A 9,469-nucleotide genomic window follows, 5' to 3' on the forward strand; every position below is an offset into this window, starting at 1 on the left:
CGTCGGAGCTCTAGAATTTTAATTTTATTACTTGTGTGCACAGACTTTCCATAGCATGTAGAAATGGTTGATGGCTTTGTTAGGCATGGTTGATGGGGGTCGAGTCCATTTAAGGTGTCAAATGGCCTCTCTGGTGGCGGTTTAGGAGTCAGGTGGAAGTTGCAGGCAAGTTAAGGTGGACTCATTTTAACTAATAGAGGATGTAAAACCTCATGGTGGTGAACAGGCTCGGCTTTGGTGGCCAGCCTCAAGGACGTTGTAATGGTAACGTCAATCAGGGGCGGGCACAGTGGTTAAGCACAGGAGTGAGGATAATAGGGTCATTGGTGCCCTGAAAGTTTACTGGCTCTGCTTGAATGGCAAGCCAGTGCGTGCCGCCCCTTTATGGCTGTCTGTCCTGGTTCTGTATGTCAGACAGCTGGGGATATCACAGTACTTGTGAATCCCAATGTACTAGCACTTCACCTGACTCCTACTGTGATTGTTTTAATCCTGTGATTTAAATAAAGCTGTGGCCATTTTGACAACCAAAATAATGTGTTGTGTATTTATTCTAGTGCCTAGGTTTACTGTAGTTATGGTGGTTTTAAGATGGAGTGGGGGTCCGTCCCATATCCATAAGTCAGGGTCATGAGGTGTGCTAAAAGAATGGATCGGTTAATGGATAACTATCCGTTTCCCATAGATTTTATTTTTTTTTTAAACTTTGGTTTGCTAACCATTTTTTGGGCTGGAAAAAAAAAGTACAGACTTCGTTTGAAACAGAGAATGCAGCTGGAAAGGAGGCAAATGGAAGAAATCCTAGGACTCTTCTGTTCCCATTCAAATGAATGGATCCTGTAATGAGATGTTTTATTTATGTATTTTTTATGATCTCAAACTGAATTAAAAAAACAAAAATAACTTTTGGAGATGTTGCACTCTCTCCCTCTATATATAGGAATATAGGCTAATATAGGAATATCTTCAAAGATTCAACACTAACTACATAGATACAGAAACAATTTACTACACAGATAAGGGAACAGAACCAAGCTTACTACATAGACAAGTTAACAAAAGTAAATTGGGGTCTTGTGCACTGATTACTTTGCTTGCTTTGTCCAGATCATGTCTCCGTCCGCTCTCCATGATGGAGAGCTGAAATATCAGGAACCGGATGTAACTTCATATTGGTAGATTTTGTGTCATTGAGGGGGGGTGTCAACCCACAATGGGACAATTTTTAATTAGCCAAAAGCAAAATTTCTATTCTATTCCTGCGCTATGTTCCTTAGGGGAAGGCAGACTCGTATCCACTCTATATGGCAAAATATATGTGGTGCACTGTATTTCCCTCTGGGGCATGTGCCTAGAATCATAGAATCGTAGAGTTGGAAGGGACCTCCTGGGCCATCTGGTCCAACCCCCTGCTCAAAGCAGGATTCGCTAAATCATCCCAGTCAGATGTCTGTCCAGCCTCTGTTTGAAGACATCCATTGAAGGAGAACTCACCACTTCTCGTGGCAGCTTGTTCCACTCATTGATCACTCTAACTGTCAAAAAGTTTTTTCTAATGTCTAATCTGTGTCTCCTCCCATTCAGATTCATCCCATTGCTTCTAGTCTTTCCTTGTGCAAATGAGAATAAAGTTGATCCTTCTACAATGTGACAGCCCTTTAGATATTTGTAGACAGCTATTAAGTCTCCTCTCAGTCTTCTCTTTTGCAAACTAAACAATCCCAAATCCTGCAACCTTTCCTCATAAGACAGGGTTTGCAGACCGGTCACCATTCTGGTCGCTCTTTTCTGAACTTGCTCCAGTTTGTTGATGTCTTTTTTAAAATGTGGTGCCCAAAACTGGACACAATATTCCAGATGAGGTCTGACCAAAGAGGAGTAGAGGGAAATAATGACTTCACGTGATCTAGACTGTATGCTTCTGTTAATACATCCTAGAATTGCATTTGCTTTTTTTGCTGCTGCATCACACTGTTGACTCATATTCAGCCTGTGATCTATTAGTATACCCAAGTCTTTTTCACATGTGCTGTTGCTTAGGCCTATTCCTCCTATTCTGTATATGCTTTCTTCATTTTTATTGCCCAGATGTAGTACTTTGCATTTTTCCCTGTTAAAAACCATTCTGTTAGTTGCTGCCCACTTCTCCAGTTTATTTATATCTTTTTGAATCCTCTCTCTCTCTTCTCTAGTATTAGCTATCCCTCCTAGCTTTGTGTCATCAGCAAATTTAATCAGCTTACCCTCAATTCCTTCATCTAAATCGTTGATAAAGATGTTGAACAATACAGGGCCCAGGACAGAGCCCTGTGGTACCCCGCTTGAGACATTCTTCCAACTGGATGTGCAGCCATTTACGACCACTCTTTGGGTCCGATCACTAAGCCAGTTATGAATCCACCTAACAGTTGCCTTGTCCATTCCATACTTAGTCATTTTTTCAATAAGGATTGTATGAGATACTTTGTCAAATGCTTTGCTGAAGTCAAGATATACTATATCTACAGCATTTCCTTGATCCACCCAATCAGTGATTCCATCATAGAAGGAAATTAAGTTAGTCTGATATGACTTACTAGTTACAAACCCATGCTGACTCATCACTTCTCGTGGCAGCTTGTTCCACTCATTGATCACTCTAACTGTCAAAAAGTTTTTTCTAATGTCTAATCTGTGTCTCCTCCCATTCAGTTTCATCCCATTGCTTCTAATCTTTCCTTGTGCAAATGAGAATAAAGTTGATCCTTCTACAATGTGACAGCCCTTTAGATATTTGTAGACAGCTATTAAGTCTCCTCTCAGTCTTCTCTTTTGCAAACTAAACAATCCCAAATCCTGCATCCTTTCCTCATAAGACAGGGTTTGCAGACCAGTCACCATTCTGGTCGCTCTTTTCTGAACTTGCTCCAGTTTGTTGACGTCTTTTTTAAAATGTGGTGCCCAAAACTGGACACAATATTCCAGATGAGGTCTGACCAAAGAGGAGTAGAGGGAAATAATGACTTCACGTGATCTAGACTGTATGCTTCTATTAATACATCCTAGAATTGCATTTGCTTTTTTTGCTGCTGCATCACACTGTTGACTCATATTCAGTCTGTGATCTATTAGTATACCCAAGTCTTTTTCACATGTGCTGTTGCTTAGGCCTATTCCTCCCATTCTGTATATGCTTTCTTCATTTTTATTGCCCAGATGTAGTACTTTGCATTTTTCCCTGTTAAAAACCATTCTGTTAGTTGCTGCCCACTTCTCCAGTTTATTTATATCTTTTTGAATCCTCTCTCTCTTCTCTAGTATTAGCTATCCCTCCTAGCTTTGTGTCATCAGCAAATTTAATCAGCTTACCCTCAATTCCTTCATCTAAATCGTTGATAAAGATGTTGAACAATACAGGGCCCAGGACAGAGCCCTGTGGTACCCCACTTGAGACATTCTTCCAACTGGATGTGCAGCCATTTACGACCACTCTTTGGGTCCGATCACTAAGCCAGTTATGAATCCACCTAACAGTTGCCTTGTCCATTCCATACTTAGTCATTTTTTCAATAAGGATTGTATGAGATACTTTGTCAAATGCTTTGCTGAAGTCAAGATATACTATATCTACAGCATTTCCTTGATCCACCCAATCAGTGATTCCGTCATAGAAGGAAATTAAGTTAGTCTGACATGACTTACTAGTTACAAACCTATGCTGACTCTGTTTAATCACTTCATTCTTATCCAGGTACTGACATACATGTTCTTTAATAATTTGTTCAAAGATCTTTCCTGGTATAGAAGTCAGACTCACCGGCCTATAGTTGCCTGGGTCCACCTTCTTCCCCTTTTTGAAGATAGGAACAACATTTGCTCTTCTCCAGTCTTCTGGGACTTCTCCTGTTCTCCAAGAATTTTCAAAGATTATGGAGAGGGGTTCAAAAATTTCTTCTGCTATCTCCTTCAGTACTCTGGGGTGTAATTCATCTGGACCTGGAGACTTGAATTCATTTAGGTTAGCTAAGTGTTTCCTCACTATCTTTCTGTTTATAGATATCCTGGATTCTTCTATTCCCTTAATAGGACAGTGAAGAACAGTTGATGTCACATTTCCTTTCTGAGAGAAAACAGATGCAAAATAGGAATTTAAAAGTTCGGCCTTCTCAACATCCTGTCTTACCATTTCATCATTTTCATCCTGTAAAAATCCTATAGCATCTTTGACTTTTCTTTTACTTTTGACATATCCCCAAAATCCTTTATTATTGCTTTTGACATCTATTGCAAGCCTCAATTCATTGTCAGCTTTAGCTAATCTGATTTGTGCCCTGCAGGTTCTGCAGACAGCATTATATTCTTCTTTAGATATGCCTCCCTCTTTCCATTTTATAAACATTTTTTTCTTCCTTTTTAGCATGTGCTTAAGTTCTGTGTTCATCCATCCTGGCTTCCTTAAATGCTTCCTATTCTTCCCTCTTTTCGGAATTGTTAACAATTGTGCTTTGAGAATTTCATTTTTCAAGATTTCCCATCCTTCCTGGACATTTTTGTCTTTAAGGATATCCAGCCATTGGATCCCTCCAATTCTCTTTCTGAATCCCTTAAAATCTGCCTTTCTGAAATCTATTGTACCCTTACAGCCTTTCTGAAATCTATTGTACCCTTACAGCCCCATTCATTTTGTGTACACCATAAGAGCATTGCAACACATATATGTGCCATTCCTTTTCATTGATGTTTCGTGTTTACGCTGCAGTTTTTACTGCTGTTTTTGTCTGCAGAAAATCTGTGGTTTTAAAGTAGCACCAAGTGTACAGGATAAGTGATAAATACAGTGGGGGAAAATAGTATTTAGCCACCAATTGTGCAAGTTTTCCCACTTTTCCCACATAAAAAGATGAGAGAGGCCTGTAATTGACATTATAGGTAGACCACAACTATGAGAGTCAAAATGAGAAAACAAATCCAGAAAATCACCTTGTTTGATTTGGTAAGATTTATTTAGCAAATTATGGTGGAAAATAAGTATTTGGTTATTAACAAAAGTTCCTCTAAATATTTCGTTATATATCCTTTGTTTTCAATGACAGAGCTCAAACATTTTCTGTAAGTCTTCACAAGGTTGGCACACACTGTTGGTGGTATGTTGGCCCATTCCTCCATGAAGATCTCCTCTAGAGCAGTGATGTTTTGGGCCTGTCGCTGGGCAACACAGACTTTCAAATCCCTCTAAAGGTTTTCTATGGGGTTGAGATCTGGAGACTGGCTAGGCCACTCCAGGACGTTCATAAGTTTCTTACGAAGCCACTCCTTCATTGCCCTGGCGGTGTGCTTGGGATCATTATCATGCTGAATGACCTATCCATGTTTCATCTTCAATGCCCTTGCTGATGGAAGGAAGTTTGCACTCAAAATCTAACAATACGTGGCCCCATTCATTCTTTCATGTACACGGATCAGTCATCCTGGTCCCTTTGCAGAGAAACAGCCCCAAAGCATGATGTTGCCACCACCATGCTTCACAGTAGGTATGGTGTTCTTTGAATGCAACTCAGCATTCTGTCTCCTACAAACACAACAAGTTTTGTTTCTATCAAACATTTCTACTTTGGTTTCATCAGACCATCTGATATTCTCCCAACAGTCTTCTGGATAATCCAAAACTCTCTATCAAACTTCAGATGGGCCCGGACATGTACTGGCTTAAGCATGGGGACATGTCTGGCACTGCAATATCTGAGTCACTGGCGGCGTAGTGTGTTGCTGGTGGTAGCCTTTGTTACGGTGGTCCCAGCTCTATACAGGTCATTCACTAGGTCCCCATGTGTGGTTCTGGGATTTTTGCTTACCGTTCTTGAGATCATTTTGACCCCATGGGGTGAGATCTTGCGTGGAGCCCCAGATCGAGGGAGATTATCAGTGGTCTTGTATGTCTTACATTTTCTTATTATTGCTCCCTCAGTTGATTTCATCACATTGTGTTCACGTCTATAAGACGTTGATACAATTGAAGCGATGTGGGCGCCACCAGCATAGGAGAAGTGGAGCTGTAATCAGACCCCTGCTCCTCCAGGAACTCCAGCAGAACACAGGTCACTTCCGGCCTGTGGAGATGGTGCACGCAGAGGACGTGAGATGATGCGATGCAGTGACGCCATCATGGCATCCAACGGCCACTGCTGTACATATGAGGGGCTCGCTGTTGGGACAATCGAGTGGCTGGCTGTGGGGACATAAGAGGGGCTGGCTGTGGGGACATACATGGGGCTGGCTGTGGGGCCATATGTCGGGCTGACTGTTAGGAAATACATGGGACTGACTGTGGGCACATAGATAGATCTGGATAAAGTGACATACATTGGGCTGACTGTGAGGACATACATGCAACTGGCTGTGGGGACTTACATGGGGGATCATACTATATACGTGGCTGTGTAAACATCATACTGTAAAGGGGCCTGTGGTGACCATACTGTATTGGGGATGTTGAGGACATTATACTGTACAAGGGGCTGTGGTGGAATTCATGCTGTATATTTGGGGGCTTTGATGGACATCATACGGCATGGACGGCTATGTTGGATAATTTTGTATATTGAAGGTCAATTGTGGATATCATACTGTATGGGCGGCTGTAGTGACCATACCATGTAGGGGAAGTACAGTTTGGAGAAGACAACGTGGTGTGCAGTATGGGGGCATAGTGTGAAAAGGGAACTCATTAAGAAGATAAGTTAGCATGGCGGGGGGACAATGTGGAGATATAGATTGTGGGGAGGGGACAACCATGGAACAGGCTGTGGTTCGTAAGGGTGGACGGTGTGGTGGTTATAGCTGATAATGGCAGTAATTGAGGTGGTTATAGATCATTACATGGAAAGTGGGGGCCATTTACCATAGAAGGCTTATTTAGATCATAATATAGACAAATGTTTTTATGCTAAGGGCATTTTAATAACAATATTATTTTTAAGGGCATTGTGCTGCAGAAGACTGGAGAATAGGGAATCTGGAGAGAAGAGCTGTGTACATGAAAAGGCATTGTGGCATCTGGAAAAGTGGGTCGCCCTCCCAGGGCCGTGGGGTACTCGGTACCGGGCCAGTATCAGTGGGATGTGTCACAGAAGCGGTGACCCGGACCGTGGCCCTGGGCGCCCAAGTAATAGGAAGATGTTGTGAATGGTAGAATGTAGTTGAATAGTTTGTGACGCCACCTGTGGTGTTCGGCAAGGGAGATGTTAAGCCGACGCTGCAGACAGATCCTCCGGGACAGATGGTGTGGTGCAGCAATGATGTTATAGTCCTCCACAGGCAGGGCTGTTGTCCCAGGGCAGTGTAGATGTGGAGACACTTAGATGGTGTAGTGTTTGGCGCAGGGGATGTAGCAGTGCCAGGCGGATGGACACAGGAAGGAATGGAGGACACCAGGGCATGTAGTTCCAAAGCTTTACTCACAGTCTGTAGTGCCCGCTTCTGTGCCGAATCCTCCGGGTCAGGGACTCAGTCAACCCCCAGGCAAGATGACAGGCTCCCTTCCATGCTCCGCCAACTTAGGTGCCTTTTTCTGAACATCTCCTCTATAGCGCCTTTAAGTGTGAATATCTCCTAGTACTGTGTTACACTGGAGTTCCTCCTGACAGATGTTCCCAAGAACTCTACTTGTACAGCAGACAGCTGTAGCCTGCTTCGGGGACTCTCTACTCCTAAGTCCCGGCTCTCTATCCGTGTTGCTGTTGTGCCCTCAAGTCTTAGATGGGAGTAGTGCATTTACAGCCCACTACTCCGCCGGTTTCTGCTGCAGAACCATTCGTGTCCATACAACCTCGGGGACCGGGCCCCGGCCTTGCGCTTAGAACTTCTAGGCAGGGTTCTTCCTCTAACCCACGTCCTCTGTGTTCCCTTTTACTCTTACGTTCAGTACTTGTCTTTCTCTCCTATGGTAGCTCACGCTTCAGTTCAATGTCTTTCTCCTTCTTTCCTTTCCCATGCCAGCTGGCTCAGGTCACTGAGGCAGCTGCAGCACTCCTTCCTCCATCCCTCTTCCAGGGATCCCCACTCCTCTCCAAGTGGCTTCCTCTCTCCTACTCCTTCTGACTCACTCACTGACTGACCTGTAATCCTAAACCATCCCACTGTTTTATGTATTCTCAACTCCAGCCACCTCCCAGCACGTCTAGTGTTCCAAGTAGAGAACCACCAAAGGTGCTCTGCTTCTCTCTAAGCAAGGAGCCGCAATGTGGTTTTGCTGAACTACTCTATTGTGTGGGGTGCGAGTGTTGGAGCGTGGTCAGGAGCCCCCAGCTTACCTGGATGGTGGGGCACCACACCTTAGGAGGAGGTGCAGTACCTCTGTGGCAACTGAGCCTCAGGGGTGCCACAAAAGATAGAGATGAAAAGAAAGGAAAGACTCAGAGAAGATATAACCTGTAAGGTACCTGGATTCAAATGTTTGTTGATACTGACTATGTCTCATCAGTGCTGTGGTTCCTGTATGGTCTGCAGTCTGATAAACACTGATAACAACAACTCCCAGCATCACCTTATCATTGGTAAAGACATTCTGGGAGTTGCAGGTTCATGAGATACAAATGTATATGGGCCTGACTTATTATTACAATTGATTGCTGTATGAAGCGTGGTGATGTACAATATTCATGTACTGGTGGCTGTTCTGGTGATGTATACTTGTACTGATGATGGTTCTGGTGTTGTATTTATATATTTACAGTGATTCTCATGATGTATTCATTTACTGATTGAGGTTCTTGCGACTCATTAATGTATTGATGGAGGTTCTGGTGATGTATTCATGTGCTGATGGTGGTACTAGTGACCTATTTATTTGCTGGTTCTAGTTCTGTATTAATGTACTGTTGATGGCTCTGTTGTTCTATTTATATACTGATGATGATTTTGGTTTCTTGTTAATGTACTGATGATGGTTCCGTGAATGAACACGGCACCAGAATTATCATCACTATGTGAATACAATCACCAGAGCCATCAGTAGTACATAAATATAGCACCAGACCAACCATCACTACATGAATACAGCATCAGAACCATGATCAATACAGAAATAAAACACAATAACCATCATCAGTACAGAAATACGGCACCAGAACCACCATCAGTTTTGTGGCCAACTGGAATTTGTCGCATGACGGATGTAAAAACCATAATACAGTACCTGTCCATTTATCTATAATGGGGTCTGTTTAGTTTCCATTACGGTACCCGCCAAATATTGGACACCTTAATTTGTCCCTATTACAGATAAGTTAAATTAGTTTCCCTGACCATCATTGTGTCTGACATATAAATTATGGGGTGTCAGGGATGAATTTGGCTCGTGAATTGTGTAAATGGTTCCCAAACAATGAATTATGCTATATGTAACCTTGACCTCAGTCTCTGTTCTATTCCTTTACTTGGAAGCTGAAGGTTCATCGGAGGGTGAGGACACCATTGTTTTCATCTGCCAGTG

The sequence above is a fragment of the Dendrobates tinctorius genome, unplaced genomic scaffold (genome assembly GCF_039654945.1).
Source record: "Dendrobates tinctorius isolate UK_male_01 unplaced genomic scaffold, ASM3965494v1 ptg000476l, whole genome shotgun sequence".
Taxonomy (NCBI): Eukaryota; Metazoa; Chordata; class Amphibia; order Anura; family Dendrobatidae; genus Dendrobates; species Dendrobates tinctorius.